Genomic DNA, 16,505 nt, shown 5'->3' with positions numbered 1-16,505 from the left:
TTACTGTGTTTTTAATGTAGCAAATCATCCAGATTAACTTAAATTTAGTTTTCAATTGACAGGAAAAAGTTAGGTTATGTTGATATTTTACCGATTAATTGGGAAGAAAAAATCACTTCACGGAACGTATAATCATATGAAATAATCACGTTGGTTGTTTAAAAACGCATTCTGATGTATACTTTGCTTCAAATAAACTTACTTCTTTGAAAAATGTAATGATTATCACAAGAAACGTAATTGCAGGATTTAAATGTCAAACGTACTATTTAATATTTTTACCGCTAGATGGGGTGAATACTGATTTAAAAAGATTCTTTAAACACTTTAAAATAAAAGTATTTTAACTTTAAATCGTATTTCGATTTATATTTTGTTTTAATTAAACTACCTTTTTCGTGAAATTCTATAACTTTAGAAATAAATGTTTAATTGATTTAAATGTTAAATATTTAATACGGGTGGTTACCGCTAGATGGAGCGATAAAAATTATATGACGAAAATTTTTTAAATAATAAGTGATTAATTTAATTCAATTTAAAATCATTAATATTAAGTACTTTGAGTGTTCAAAAACGTATTTTGATTCATTAAATTAATAAAAACTACTAAATAGAAGAATGGTTTTGAAACGTCAAAAATTTGATTTAATTTAATTGATTACCGTTAGAGATGTCAACGTGGTAGAAACGAATAAAATAGAGGAAAATACTTGGATAAAGTATCTAACAGAAGTGTTTAAAGTCAAAAACATACAGGGAAACAATCCAAATAACATCACAATAAACGACGACATTACAATATCACCAGATGTTAAAGAAACACTAAGAAAACTTAAAAACCAAAAATCACCAGTTCAAGACAAGATCCCAAATGGCTTTAAGCCTCAGTGGAGAAAGAAGACGAAGAAAATCTCTAAAAAAGTTCATCTTTTAATTTTAGGTGTTTCCTTAAAAAATAAACAAATAAAATTTAATGATGGTAAATAATGACTAAATGTTTTAAAATTAATAAAATTAATCGATTTACTGTGTTTTTAATGTAGCAAATCATCAAGATTAACTTAAATTTAGTTTTCAATTGACAGGAAAAAGTTAGGTTATGTTGATATTTTACCGATTAATTGGGAAGAAAAAATCACTTCACAGAACGTATAATCATATGAAATAATCACTTTGGTTGTTTAAAAACGTATTCTGACGTGTGCTTTGCTTCAAATAAACTTACTTCTTGGAAAAATGTAATAATTATCCCAAGAAACGCAATTGCAGGATTTAAATGTCAAACGTACTATTTGATATTTTTACCGCTAGATGGGGTGAATACTGATTTAAAACGATTCTTTAAAGATTTTAAAATAAAAGTATTTTAACTTTGATTTATACTTCGTTTTAATTAAACTACGTTTTTCGTGAAATTCTATAATATTAGAAATAATTGTTTAATTGATTTAAATGTTAAACGTGCTATGTAATACGGGTGGTTACCACTAGATGGAGCGATAAAAATTATATGACGAACATTTTTTAAATTGGCAGTGCTTAATTTATTTAAAATTAAGTAGTTTGAATGTTTAAAATCGTATTTTGATTCATTACATTAATAAAAAGTAGTAAATAGAAGAATGGTTTTGAAACGTCAAAAATTTGATTTAATTTAATTGATTACCGTTAGATGGAGTGACTAATTTTTGAAATCTTTTAAATTGAATCGTAAGATATTTCCAAAGAAAATTAAATAACTGGAAAATAGAACCAAGTTAAAACAATGTTTGTGTGTGTTTGAAAATTTATGTCTTGCAATTGTTGGCAAGGTACCCAAATAGAGTACCCAAAAACACCAGGACAGAATATAAATAATGATTTCGTTTCTATGCAAAAGTAAGAAATGCACTGGTTGTCAGAACGAATAGTTAGGTAACACAAAGCGTGTTATAGCGCACGCTAATTTTATCTAAACGTAAATTACTTCACAAAGAAACTGTCTCTCTTATCGACCCGAAAGTTTTAAATTACGAACCTGTTTGATTCGTTGAAATTAGCAATGCAAATGGGGGTGCTTTGGACCGCCTCTAGCTAACGCGGTTGTATATATCTCTTTTTCGACTGAAACGGGGCCTCTTTTGTCCTTCTTGCACTATATTTCGCCGGTCTTATCTCGTTTTGCAACGTTTCTACTGTGTGCTGAGATCCAGAAACTCGCGATGCAAAAAAATGCAGCAAAAATTGGGTTATTCGATTAGAATCGGGTCATGGTCGTTTTGGAATGGTTATTGGTGCAAGTTCTCGTTATCCAGCAATAACTACGGCATAACACGCGGTAAATTCGGCGTTAAATTGTAGGTGCCGCGCACAAATTGAAACGGTTCCGACCTCGACTCGGTGAAAATGCATCGCGCGGGAAAACTTGTAGTAACTACGCCAATTTTCTCTCGGTTCAGATGGCCAGTTCGAACCGTTATATTCGTCATTATCTTTCGCAAACTGCGTCGTTTTCCAACAGTTTTAATTACAGCTTCTGTTTCGTTTCGGTGAACAGCATCGAATGCACAAAACATCATGAAAAATAAAACCGAAACAGTAACATCAATTTTAACTTCAGGAGAAATGGCACGTTTCAATTTGTTTAATCAGATTTCATAAATATTTTCGATAGAAATGCAAATTCCGCATATCGCTCTAAACAATTTGAGTTATTCGAGGATATTTGCACTGTGATTTATATCTCACAATGTGAATTTCCCAAACCTCTCCGACTTCTATGACGTTTGCGCAACGATGAAGTTTTATTGAGTTCGGTTAATTCGAAACTTCATTATTTGCCGAGGACGCGACACGATGCGATGGGGATGTTGCACCGGAATTGCTTTAACTGCGAAAGTTGAAAGTACCCGATAGATAAGGGACCTAAATTTTGCTTTAGGTTTTATAACTTGGTTGAGATCGTACTCGAAGATCGTTTCAGAAGTTAAACGCGCGATAAACAGTTGCTTATGAAATATGATATCGGAAACTTTATGTAGTCATTTATCATTTTGGATTTACAGAAAATAACTTTATAGATTAACTGCGAATCCAATTTACTAAAATAATGAAAAAAACTATTTATTTTGAAGCTTTCATTTAATTAAATTGATGCGGACATAAACTGTACATTCGTTGAGAATTTAACAGTAAAAGAAAAGAAGAAAAGAAAGAAGAAAGCATGAAAGCTTCAGCACGAGGTTCCTCTATGTCTCAACGAGGAAACGAAAAACTTTGAGAATCAATGTTGAAGCAAATTTTATCCTTAACAATGTTGCTCTCTTGCAGTTTTGCTCAAATATGCATAGATATCGAGAAAAATACGAAAATATGAAAATTTGAAGAATTTCGTTGTTTTATAAGCAGTTAATGGTATCACTTGGGAATCGGAGTATGTTACAAAAAAATTTTAGAACAAAAGTTGTAGCAAATTGTATTTCTAACAATATTGATCTCTTACACTTTTGCTGTAAGATGCGTAAATATCAAGAAAAATACGAAAATATGAAAATTTGTAAAATTTTGTTTCACAAACTAATGATGGTAACACTTGGGAATCGGAGCATGTTACAAAAAAACTTTCAGAATAAAAGTTGTAGCAAATTGTATTCTAAACAATGTTTCTCTCTTGCACCTTAGCTCCCAAATGCATAGGTATCGAGAAAAATAGCAAAATATGAAAATTTGATGAATTCCGTTGTTTTATAAACAATTAATGGTATCAATTGGGAATCGGAGTATGTTACAAAAGAACTTTTAGAACAAAAGTTGTAGCAAATTTTATTCTTAACAATATTGCTCTCTTACACTTTAGCTCTCAACTCTATAGGTATCGAGAAAAATAGGAAAATATGAAAATTTGATGAATTTCGTTATTTTACAAACAGTTAATGTTAGCACTCGGGAATCGGAGTATGTCACAACAAAAGTTGTAGCAAATTGTATTCTAAATAATGTTTCTCTCTTGCACTTTAGCTCTCAAATCCATAGCTCTCGAGAAAAATAGGAAAATATGAAAATTTGATGAATTTCGTTATTTTACAAACAGTTAATGTTAGCACTCGGGAATCGGAGTATGTCACAACAAAAGTTTTAGAACAAAAGTTGTAGCAAATTGTATTCTAAATAATGTTTCTCTCTTGCACTTTAGCTCTCAAATCCATAGCTCTCGAGAAAAATAGGAAAATATGAAAATTTGATGAATTTCGTTGTTTTACAAACAGTTAATGGTAGCACTCGGGAATCGGAGTATGTTACAACAAAAGTTTTAGAACAAAAGTTGTAGCAAATTTTATTCTTAACAATGTTCCTCTCTTGCATTTTTATTCTCAGATGCGTCAATATCGAGAAAAATAAGAAAATATGAAAATTTGATGAATTTTGTTCTTTTATAAACAGTCGATATCACTCGGGAATGAGAGCATTTTAAACAAAACTTTTAGAACAAAAGTTCTGAAAATAAAAACTAAAAATAACCGAAAATTTCGATTCCTTTCTTTATAACTGTGAGTACAGATGTAAGACACGCTTTGATCGATTCCACCATGTTCGCAAGTGAAACAAAAAGAATAGAGAAATTACAATAGCAAAGAAAGACGGAAATTCATGAAACCTTCGGCATGAGGTTCCCTCTATCTCTCAACGAGGAAACGAAAAACATCCCAGCACTGAAAATATAGACCGAGATTCGCGCTTTACGAATTGACTCGCTATGGGAAACCGCCCGGAATATAAAGCAGTCCATTTCCCAGATGTTGCCATGCACTTTAATATTTATCCCGTTTGCTTCTCCCCCTTACACTTTTTGTTTACTAACAATATCCTTGAATTTCAAGTAGAAACAAAAAATGTTCTTCGAGTACTGATTGCAATAATATTTCTAGTCTACTTGATGAATTTCGTTGTTTTAGAAGTAGTTAATGGTAATACTTGGGAATCGGAGCATTGTACGGAATTGTGTTCTTAACAATGTTGCTTTCTTGCACTATTGCTCTCAGATGCATAGATATCGAGAAAATATGAAAATTTTATGAAGTTCGTTGTTTTACAGCAGCTAATGGTAATATTCTGGAATTGCAGCACGTTACAGAAAAACTTTTGAAACAAAAGTTGTAGAAAATTTTATTCTTAGCAATGTTGCTCTCTTGCACTTTTGCTCTCGGGTGCGTAAATATCGAGAAATATACGAAAATATGAAAATTTGGTGAATTTCGTTGTTTTACAGTAGCTAATAGTAATATTCTGGAATTGGAGCATGCTACAAAAAAACTTTTACAACAAAAGTTGTAGAAAATTTTATTCTTAGCAATGTTGCTCTCTTGCACTTTTGCTCTCGGGTGCATAAATATCGAGAAAAATACGAAAATATGAAAATGTGATGAATTTCGTTGTTTTACAGTAGGTAATAGTAATATTCTAGAATTGGAGCATGCTACAAAAAAACTTTTACAACAAAAATTGTAGAAAATTTTATTCTTAGCAATGTTGCTCTGTTGCACTTTTGCTCTCGGGTGCATAAATATCAAGAAAAATACGAAAATATGAAAATTTGATGAATTTCGTTGTTTTACAGTAGCTAATGGTAATATTTTGGAATTGGAGCATGTTACAAAAAAACTTTTACAACAAAAGTTGTACAAAATTTTATTCTTAGCAATGTTGCTCTCTTGCACTTTTGCTCTCGGATGCATAAATATCGAGAAAAATACGAAAATATGAAAATTTGATGAATTTCGTTGTTTTACAGTAGCTAATAGTAATATTCTAGAATTGGAGCATGCTACAAAAAAACTTTTACAACAAAAGTTGTAGAAAATGTTATTCTTAGCAATGTTGCTCTCTTGCACTTTTGCTCTCGGGTGCATAAATATCGATTAAAATACGAAAATTTGATGAATTTCGTTGTTTTACAGTAGCTAATGGTAATATTTTGGAATTGGAGCATGTTACAAAAAAACTTTTACAACAAAAGTTGTACAAAATTTTATTCTTAGCAATGTTGCTCTCTTGCACTTTTGCTCTCGGATGCATAAATATCGAGAAAAATACGAAAATATGAAAATTTGATGAATTTCGTTGTTTTACAGTAGCTAATGGTAATATTTTGGAATTGGAGCATGTTACAAAAAAACTTTTACAACAAAAGTTGTACAAAATTTTATTCTTAGCAATGTTGCTCTCTTGCACTTTTGCTCTCGGATGTATAGATGTCATGAAAAATACGAAAATATGAAAATTTGAAGAATTTCGTTGTTTAACAAGTTGATGATGGTAACACGTAGGAAAAGAAGCATGTTACAAAAAAACTTTTAAAACAAAAGTTGTAGCAAATTGTATTCCTAACAATATTGCTCTCTTGTACTTTTGCTCTCAGATGTATAAATATCGATTAAAATACGAAAATTTGATGAATTTCGTTGTTTTACAGTAGCTAATGGTAATATTTTGGAATTGGAGCATGTTACAAAAAAACTTTTACAACAAAAGTTGTACAAAATTTTATTCTTAGCAATGTTGCTCTCTTGCACTTTTGCTCTCGGATGCATAAATATCGAGAAAAATACGAAAATATGAAAATTTGATGAATTTCGTTGTTTTACAGTAGCTAATGGTAATATTTTGGAATTGGAGCATGTTACAAAAAAACTTTTACAACAAAAGTTGTACAAAATTTTATTCTTAGCAATGTTACTCTCTTGCACTTTTGCTCTCGGATGCATAAATATCGAGAAAAATACGAAAATATGAAAATTTGATGAATTTCGTTGTTTAGCAAGCAGTTAATGCTAACACTCGGGAATCGGAGTATGTAACGAAAGGACTTTTAGTACAAAAGTTATAGAGAATTGTATTCTTAACAATATTGCTCTCTTGCACTATTACTCTGAGATGCATAGATATCAAGAAAAATACGAAAATATGAAAATTTGATGAATTTCGTTGTTTTACAGTAGCTTATGGTAATATTCGGGAATTGGAGCATGTTACAGAAAAACTTTTGAAACAAAAGTTGTAGGAAATTTTATTCTTAACAATATTGCTCTCTTGCCCTTTTACTCTCAAATGCATAAATATTAATAAAAATACGAAAATTTGATAAATTTTACAAATTGTTAATTGTAACACTCAATATTGCACATAAGTGTACTTAATTAACATTTCATAAAAAATATAAAAAGAATTTAAAATGAACAAATTTTTATTTAAAACTTTAGATTTTAAAGTAAGACATAATCCGGTAAAGGAGGGTGAGGTTGAATTGAAGGTTTCGAGATTAAATCTTATCGTAGATCCAAGAGAAAACTTCAAACGTCAAACCTTAATTTAGATGGTAATCCGGTTCCCGTGATTTGCACACCGTTCGGTCGTTGCGATTTTAACATTTTAAATTTTAAATGCAAAACACCGGCTTATTAAGTTAACTCTCTAGTTTGCCCCTATAAGCAGTTTTGTCGTGACGGGTCGCCAACTTTACACAGTTCCTCGTCCGCGATCGTAACTTTTCCAACTATAAACACAGAAAAATACGTTTGCGCTTATCTGTGGTTAAGTTGACGAAATAAGTAAACCCGTTACTGCCAGCGTCGGGTCCACATTTACGTCGAAATACGGTTTAAACTTTAGAAATGTTTAAGCGATAACAAGGGTTTATTTAGGTTTAGGCATTCAGCGAATAAACCTTCTTGGGCAGGTGCTATTTCGTAATTGCCTTTAATCTCCAACTAGAAACAACATTAACTATGCATGAACTGAATGGGGGAAATGTAATTGTTTTTTAATCACGCAATTTATAACAAAATTAAACGGGACGAAAAAAGATTAATTAAATTTCAAAAATAATTCAATACATTTTATTGAAATTATTAATTTATGACGTTTGCAGTAAAAATTTTTATATGCATCTTTTATTTGATTATCTGACTCGTTTCAAAGTGAAAAGCATTTTAATTTGTCCCGCGGTTTCTATATAAAAACTATCAAAACGAATTCCGTTTCATTTCGTGGTATATTCCGTTTCAAATTTTTTCTCCCCAACTTTGTTGAAATGAAAACGTTTCCCCATTTCATACCGGCAGTTTATTTAATTCCATCCGATGGATTTTATTAATATTAATATATTTTTCGAGTGAAAATGTTAAATGAAAAGGAATATTTTATATAAAACGAATTCTAATAAAATTAGTTCTTTAAATTGAAGACACTCGGAAAATGTTGTTGTGGTACACACAAAACGTTATTAAATTTTAGTTGGCAACTTTACGGTCAAAGAACTAAAATGTCTCCGTACAGTTCTGGCGACCTCTTCATCTTTTATGAAATCACCAGACCGTATTTATTAAGCTTATTATTTAGCTTTTGTAAATGGAAAAGGTTAACGAACCATAACAAATTATTTATTTAACCTAATTATATACCTAATTTTTATCATTAGGTATATAATTCTTGACGTTTAAAGATCTAAACCTTAATCTAACCGTCGACTGCAAGTTACTTTGGTTAAACAAGCTATGTTGCAGATTTGTGAAAATAAAATTTTTAAATTTTATCATACAATATGTATCGTACATGAAAACATCAAATATGTTTTTATTGCCTGTGACAAGTTGAGCCCGAGGCGCTACTACCGAGACCCTTAAAGATAAAATGTGATCTCCAGTTAAAGGTATCATTCGGTAATCGGAGCATTTTATAAAAGAACTTTTAGAACAAAAGTTGTAGCAAATTTTATTCTCAACAATATTGCTCTCTTTTGCTTTTGCTCTCAGATGCATAGATATCGAGATAAATACAAAAATATGAAAATTTGATGAATTTCGTTGTTGTACAAGCAGTTAATGGTATAATTAGGGATTCGGAGCATATTACAACAAAACTGTTAGGACAAAAGTTGTAGCAAATTTTAGTCTTAACAGTATTGCTCTCTTGCACTTTTGCTCCCAGATGCATAAATATCGAGAAAAATATAAAAATATGAAAATTTACTGAATTCATAGCTTTACAAGCAGTTAATGGTATCATTCGGTAATCGGAGCATGTTACAAAAGAACTTTTAGAACAAAAGTTGTAGCAAATTTTATTCTCAACAATATTGCTCTCTTTTGCTTTTGCTCTCAGATGCATAGATATCGAGATAAATACAAAAATATGAAAATTTGATGAATTTCGTTGTTGTACAAGCAGTTAATGGTATAATTAGGGATTCGGAGCATATTACAACAAAACTGTTAGGACAAAAGTTGTAGCAAATTTTAGTCTTAACAGTATTGCTCTCTTGCACTTTTGCTCCCAGATGCATAAATATCGAGAAAAATATAAAAATATGAAAATTTACTGAATTCATAGCTTTACAAGCAGTTAATGGTATCATTCGGTAATCGGAGCATGTTACAAAAGAACATTTAGAACAAAAGTTGTAGCAAATTTTATTCTCAACAATATTGCTCTCTTTTGCTTTTGCTCTCAGATGCATAGATATCGAGAAAAATACAAAAATATGAAAATTTGATGAATTTCGTTGTTTTACAAGCAGTTAATGGTATAATTAGGGAATCGGAGCATATTACAACAAAACTGTTAGGACAAAAGTTGTAGCAAATTTTAGTCTTAACAGTATTGCTCTCTTGTACTTTTGCTCGTAGATGCATAAATATCGAGAAAAATACAAAAATATGAAATTTTACTGAATTCGTAGCTTTACAAGCAGTTAATGGTATCATTTGGTAAGCGGAGCATGTTACAAAAAAACTTTTAGAACAAAAGTTGTAGCAAATTGTATTCTCAACAATATTGCTCTCTTTTGCTTTTGCTCTCAGATGCATAGATATCGAGAAAAATACAAAAATATGAAAATTTGATGAATTTCGTTGTTTTACAAGTAGTTAATGGTATAATTAGGGAATCGGAGCATATTACAACAAAACTGTTAGGACAAAAGTTGTAGCAAATTTTAGTCTTAACAGTATTGCTCTCTTGTACTTTTGCTCGTAGATGCATAAATATCGAGAAAAATACAAAAATATGAAATTTTACTGAATTCGTAGCTTTACAAGCAGTTAATGGTATCATTTGGTAAGCGGAGCATGTTACAAAAAAACTTTTAGAACAAAAGTTGTAGCAAATTGTATTCTCAACAATATTGCTCTCTTTTGCTTTTGCTCTCAGATGCATAGATATCGAGAAAAATACAAAAATATGAAAATTTGATGAATTTCGTTGTTTTACAAGCAGTTAATGGTATAATTAGGGAATTGGAGCATATTACAACAAAACTGTTAGGACAAAAGTTGTAGCAAATTTTAGTCTTAACAGTATTGCTCTCTTGCACTTTTGCTCCCAGATGCATAAATATCGAGATAAATACAAAAATATGAAAATTTGATGAATTTCGTTGTTTTACAAGCAGTTAATGGTATAATTCGGGAATCGGAGCATATTACAATAAAACTTTTAGGACAAAAGTTGTAGCAAATTTTAGTCTTAACCTCGGCTTAATTCTCTTCATCGCTAAATATAATGGTTCGAAACGTTATCATATAAATAACGAATATATACAGAAGTAGCAAACATATGTTTATTGCTGGTCAAATATGATGGCTACCGTGGATGCTTGCGGTTCGAAGTGGTATAATCCAGACTCTTAAAGATAAAACGCAATCGATATTCTGCCGTGGCAGCATGGAACCTCGGTTTCATTTCATAAACTGAGAAAAATGAAATTTTGAAAATAAAACGTAATGCAGCTACTGCCTCGGCCGCAAGCGACCTCGGCTCGATATCCTAAGCTGAGAAAAAAGAAACCTTTAAAAATAAAACACAATAGAGCTACTGCCTCGGCCGCAAGCGACCTCGGCTTTATTCTCTTAACCGGCGAAAATAAAAACGGAAGTAAAAAAGAGTAAAAGGAATAGACTCATAAATTTCGATGTGATAGAGTAGACGTTCTTTTTTCTTAAAATTTACTAAAAGTAATATATCTTCCAAGACCAAACCCGATTCGTTTCGGTCGAAAAAATGACGAATAGCTTAGTTCTTATGAAAAGCCACCGAAAGATTCGGCGAAATCAATCAGCCGAATTTCTCTGACAATCGTCGTTTCGTCTGTCTCGCATGTTCGTTTGGTTTGTCTCTGGCAAAAACGCGAGGAATAGACGGAGAGGAAATAAAAGCCAGACTCCAGCTCGCCCGGCGGTCATATTTCAAAACTATAAATCGCCGAGGAAAAATGAAAGGCCCAAACTGTACGTCTCTGATCCGTTACCCGTGACGGCCGAACAAAACCGGCGGAAGGAAAAGTTTCATCTTTTATATTGCCGGTTTTACCCCTTCGATTCAACATTACCCCAATTCAAGTAAAACGTTGTTTTGCGATATTAATTATGATAATGGAAATAGGATCAAGATGTAATGCGCTTTAATGTAAAGTGACTACATTCTAAACAATCTAATTCCTTGTTGTTATAAGTAATGTTACGCAATGATTACAATATTAATTTAACTAAACTCGATTAGTACCAACCTGTAATTTAAACTCTAAAAAGGGGTGATATTAATTCTCACATTTATTAAAACCTTTGATTAATGCGAGGGGAAACTCTGGCGAGCTTTGAGCTTTGTACGGGGTGAAAAGTAATTAATAAACCCCAGGATATAAATTAGCATCTTTTTCTTTTCATCTTCGACTAAGAAACCCGAACATTTTTCCTTTGATTTATATGAGAACTTGTACACTTTTAAATCGACGCCAAAATTAATTTAGTTAAAACGATTTCGATTCGAGACTACGATAAAAAAGCGAATTAAATTCCCAGTACTGGATTCTATCCAAATCAAGGAGTAATTGGACAGTGCCCGAAAAAAAAAGAATTAGAACAAAAGTAGTGGACAATCGAAAATGGCACGGAGAAGAAAAAGATCGAAGCAAATAATTGGAAAGGGATCTAAAAGTGTCCCGAAGGCGTCTCGGGGGTTGTTAAAAATTCAAAGTCCGGTTTCGTACGATTTCCGGTAAATTTTTAAAAATATCCGTTGATAAATTTTAAATAAGGCCATAAATTGTTATATTTCGACGTCAAATCAAACATTTTCAAAGTTATTTAGAAGTAAAATATGTTTACAATTTGGCATTGCATATCGTTTCAAAATTCCATTAACGTGAAAGTTCGTTAATTAACTTTGGTAGCTCGCTGTTATGTAAATGATTTATAAATATATAAAAACAAACGATAAAATAATCGCTATAACTAAAGCAATTTCGAAATTGAACACAAAGAGTAATCGCTTTTTTATTATTCAAAGCAACTCGGCTAAAACAAAGGGAAAAAATTGCTTATTTCGGAGCAGGCTTAAAACGGGAGGATCCTTTCAGCTCGTCTCTATTATCCTTGCTCTTTTAACGACAGGATAAAGGCCCTCAAATTAGGTTTTTACCAAAGGTGTACCCTCCTCCTACCGTTATATAAAGAGAAAACATTCCAAGTTTTTCAGCTTTTTTCAGGCTTTCAGGTAAGGGGTGTAGTAGTCCTCCGAACGGTAGTGTCTCGTAAAAAAACCGACAAGAAAGTTTACTTTGTAGCCCGAAGGAGAGTGACATTTCGAAAAGTTAGAAGACAATGAAACTAAGGGCGAAGTTATCAGGGGAACTTTTTGGTACCTTTTTTTGTTAGAATGTCGAAATGGGCTTTCTACTATGTATCTAAAAAGTTTAAATCTCGATTAACTTTCTTGAAAAAAAAATCAAAAATTAAAGGACAGTAAAATTAATGATATTTATTTAATACATGGATAGAATCCAAATCGAGTTATCTCTCAAGTTGCTCTATGTCATGGTCATAGATAAACTCGCTACCCAATTTACAAGATATTAATGGTAACACCTAGGATTTGGAGCATATAAGAAAAAAACTTTTAGAACAATAGTTGTAGCAACTTTTATTCTTAACAATGTTACTCTCTTGCACTAGTGTTCTCAGATGCATCAATATCGAGAAAAATAAGAAAATGATGATTCGATAGTTTAGTTGATGATTTTAGTTGATGAATATGAAAATTTGAAGGATTTTGTTGTTTAACAAGTTGATGATGGTAACATTTGGAAATCGGCGCATATTACAAAAAACTTTTGGAAGAAAAGTTGTAGCAAATTGTATTCCTAACAATATTGCTCTCTTGTACTTTTGCTCTCAAATGTATAGATATCATGAAAAATACGAAAATGTGAAAATTTGAAGAATTTCGTTGTTGAACAAGTTGATGATGGTAACACGTAGGAATCGAAGTATGTTACAAAAAAACTTTTAAAACAAAAGTTGTAGCAAATTGTATTCCTAACAATATTGCTCTCTTGTACTTTTGCTCTCAGATGTATAGATATCATGGAAAATACGAAAATATGAAAATTTGAAGGATTTTGTTGTTTAACAAATTAATGATGGTAACATTTGCAAATCGGCGCATATTACAAAAAAACTTTTGGAAGAAAAGTTGTAGCAAATTGTATTCCTAACAATATTGCTCTCTTGTACTTTTGCTCTCAAATGTATAGATATCATGAAAAATACGAAAATTGGAAAATTTGAAGAATTTCGTTGTTTAACAAGTTGATGATGGTAACATTTGGAAATCGGCGCATATTACAAAAAAACTTTTGGAAGAAAAGTTGTAGCAAATTGTATTCCTAACAATATTGCTCTCTTGTACTTTTGCTCTCAAATGTATAGATATCATGAAAAATACGAAAATTGGAAAATTTGAAGAATTTCGTTGTTTAACAAGTTGATGATGGTAACACGTAGGAATCGAAGCATATTACAAAAAAACTTTTAGAACAAAAATTGTAGAAAATTGTATTCCTAACAATATTGCTCTCTTGCATTTTAGCTCTCAAATCCATAGGTATCAAGAAAAATATGAAAATAATAAAATTTGATGAATTTCGTTGTTTAACAAGTTGATGATGGTAACATTTGGAAATCGGCGCATATTACAAAAAACTTTTGGAAGAAAAGTTGTAGCAAATTGTATTCCTAACAATATTGCTCTCTTGCACTTTAGCTCTCAAATCCATAGGTATCGAGAAAAATATGAAAATAATAAAATTTGATGAATTTCGTTGTTTAACAAGTTGATGATGGTAACATTTGGAAATCGGCGCATATTACAAAAAAACTTTTGGAAGAAAAGTTGTAGCAAATTGTATTCCTAACAATATTGTTCTCTTGTATTTTTGCTCTCAGATGTATAGATATCATGAAAAATACGAAAATATGAAAATTTGAAGAATTTCGTTGTTGAACAAGTTGATGATGGTAACACGTAGGAATCGAAGTATGTTACAAAAAAACTTTTAAAACAAAAGTTGTAGCAAATTGTATTCCTAACAATATTGCTATCTTGTACTTTTGCTCTCAGATGTATAGATATCATGGAAAATACGAAAATATGAAAATTTGAAGGATTTTGTTGTTTAACAAATTGATGATGGTAACATTTGGAAATCGGCGCATATTACAAAAAAACTTTTGGAAGAAAAGTTGTAGCAAATTGTATTCCTAACAATATTGCTCTCTTGTATTTTTGCTCTCAGATGTATAGCTATCATGAAAAATACGAAAATATGAAAATTTGAAGAATTTCGTTGTTTAACAAGTTGATGATGGTAACACGTAGGAAACGAAGCATGTTACAAAAAAACTTTTAAAACAGAAGTTGTAGAAAATTGTATTCCTAACAATATTGCTCTCTTGTACTTTTACTCTCAGATGTATAGATATCATGGAAAATACGAAAATATGAAAATTTGAAGGATTTTGTTGTTTAACAAGTTGATGATGGTAACATTTGGAAATCGGCGCATATTACAAAAAAACTTTTGGAAGAAAAGTTGTAGCAAATTGTATTCCTAACAATATTGCTCTGTTGTATTTTTGCTCTCAGATGTATAGCTATCATGAAAAATACGAAAATATGAAAATTTTAAGAATTTCGTTGTTTAACAAGTTGATGATGGTAACATTTGGAAATCGGCGCATATTACAAAAAAACTTTTGGAAGAAAAGTTGTAGCAAATTGTATTCCTAACAATATTGCTCTCTTGTACTTTTGCTCTCAAATGTATAGATATCATGAAAAATACGAAAATGTGAAAATTTGAAGAAATTTCGTTGTTTAACAAGTTGATGATGGTAACACGTAGGAATCGAAGCATATTACAAAAAAATTTTTAGAACAAAAATTGTAGCAAATTGTATTCCTAACAATATTGCTCTCTTGCACTTTAGCTCTTAAATCCATAGGTATCGAGAAAAATATGAAAATAATAAAATTTGATGAATTTCGTTGTTTAACAAGTTGATGATGGTAACATTTGGAAATCGGCGCATATTACAAAAAAACTTTTAGAACAAAAATTGTAGCAAATTGTATTCCTAACAATATTGCTCTCTTGCACTTTAGCTCTCAAATCCATAGGTATCGAGAAAAATATGAAAATAATAAAATTTGATGAATTTCGTTGTTTAACAAGTTGATGATGGTAACATTTGGAAATCGGCGCATATTACAAAAAAACTTTTAGAACAAAAATTGTAGCAAATTGTATTCCTAACAATATTGCTCTCTTGCACTTTAGCTCTCAAATCCATAGGTATCGAGAAAAATATGAAAATAATAAAATTTGATGAATTTCGTTGTTTTACAAACAATTAATGGTAGCACTCGGGAATCGGAGTATGTTACAACAAAAGTTTTAAAACAAAAGTTGTAGCAAATTTTATTCTTAACAATATTCCTCTCTTACATTTTTGTACTCAGATGCGTCAATATCGAGGAAAATAAGAAAATATAAAAATTGGATGAATTTTGTTGTTTTACAAGTTGTTAATGGTAACACTTGAGAATTAGAACATAATACAAAAAAATTTGACACTGTTTATTTTATTCGACCTCCTCGCTATCTGTTTTACGTTATTATTTCTTTTCTACCGCATGCAATCTTGCAATTTAAAATAACCACCTTGAAGTGGTTCCATTTATTCTCAATATTGCCCTCTCTTAAAGTTAATTTATCTTCTTTTTTAATACAACTTATTCAGTGCAAATTGTTTTATCATTTAATGAAGCATGTTGATAAGAATACAACCCAAAAGCCTTAATTAAACCAAAATGACATAAACAAAAAGGTTCGTTAATTTTAACGTAAAATTTGTTAAAAAAGAAATTAATAGAACCTTAAACAGTTTCACTTTGCGCCTTTGAAGTATGGGTCTGCGGAGTTAAACGTTTTTCTTTAAAAGTTTTGTTTTTATTTCGCATAAAATTTTTATTTCCCCGTCTAATTACTTGGAAAGCTCGCCCTTAATACCACGACTGGTCGACGTTACATTAACCAGCTACCACAAAAAAGGAGCTCCCCAGAGAACTTTTTTCTTTTTTTCTATACTCTTAGCTGTAAAATTTCAATTTTTCCCAGGTACCTTTTTCACCGT

At 30.9% G+C, this 16,505-nt stretch overlaps 1 protein-coding gene across 1 annotated transcript in view; it reads right to left on the bottom strand.

Annotated features, from left to right (window-relative positions):
* LOC111426706 (fasciclin-3-like) overlaps positions 1–16,505 on the bottom strand; it is a 78,799-nt gene that overhangs the window by 25,862 nt on the left and 36,432 nt on the right. The window lies entirely within an intron of this gene.

The sequence above is a fragment of the Onthophagus taurus genome, chromosome 5 (genome assembly GCF_036711975.1).
Source record: "Onthophagus taurus isolate NC chromosome 5, IU_Otau_3.0, whole genome shotgun sequence".
NCBI classification, from domain to species: Eukaryota; Metazoa; Arthropoda; class Insecta; order Coleoptera; family Scarabaeidae; genus Onthophagus; species Onthophagus taurus.
This window is presented reverse-complemented; position numbering and strand designations above follow the sequence as displayed.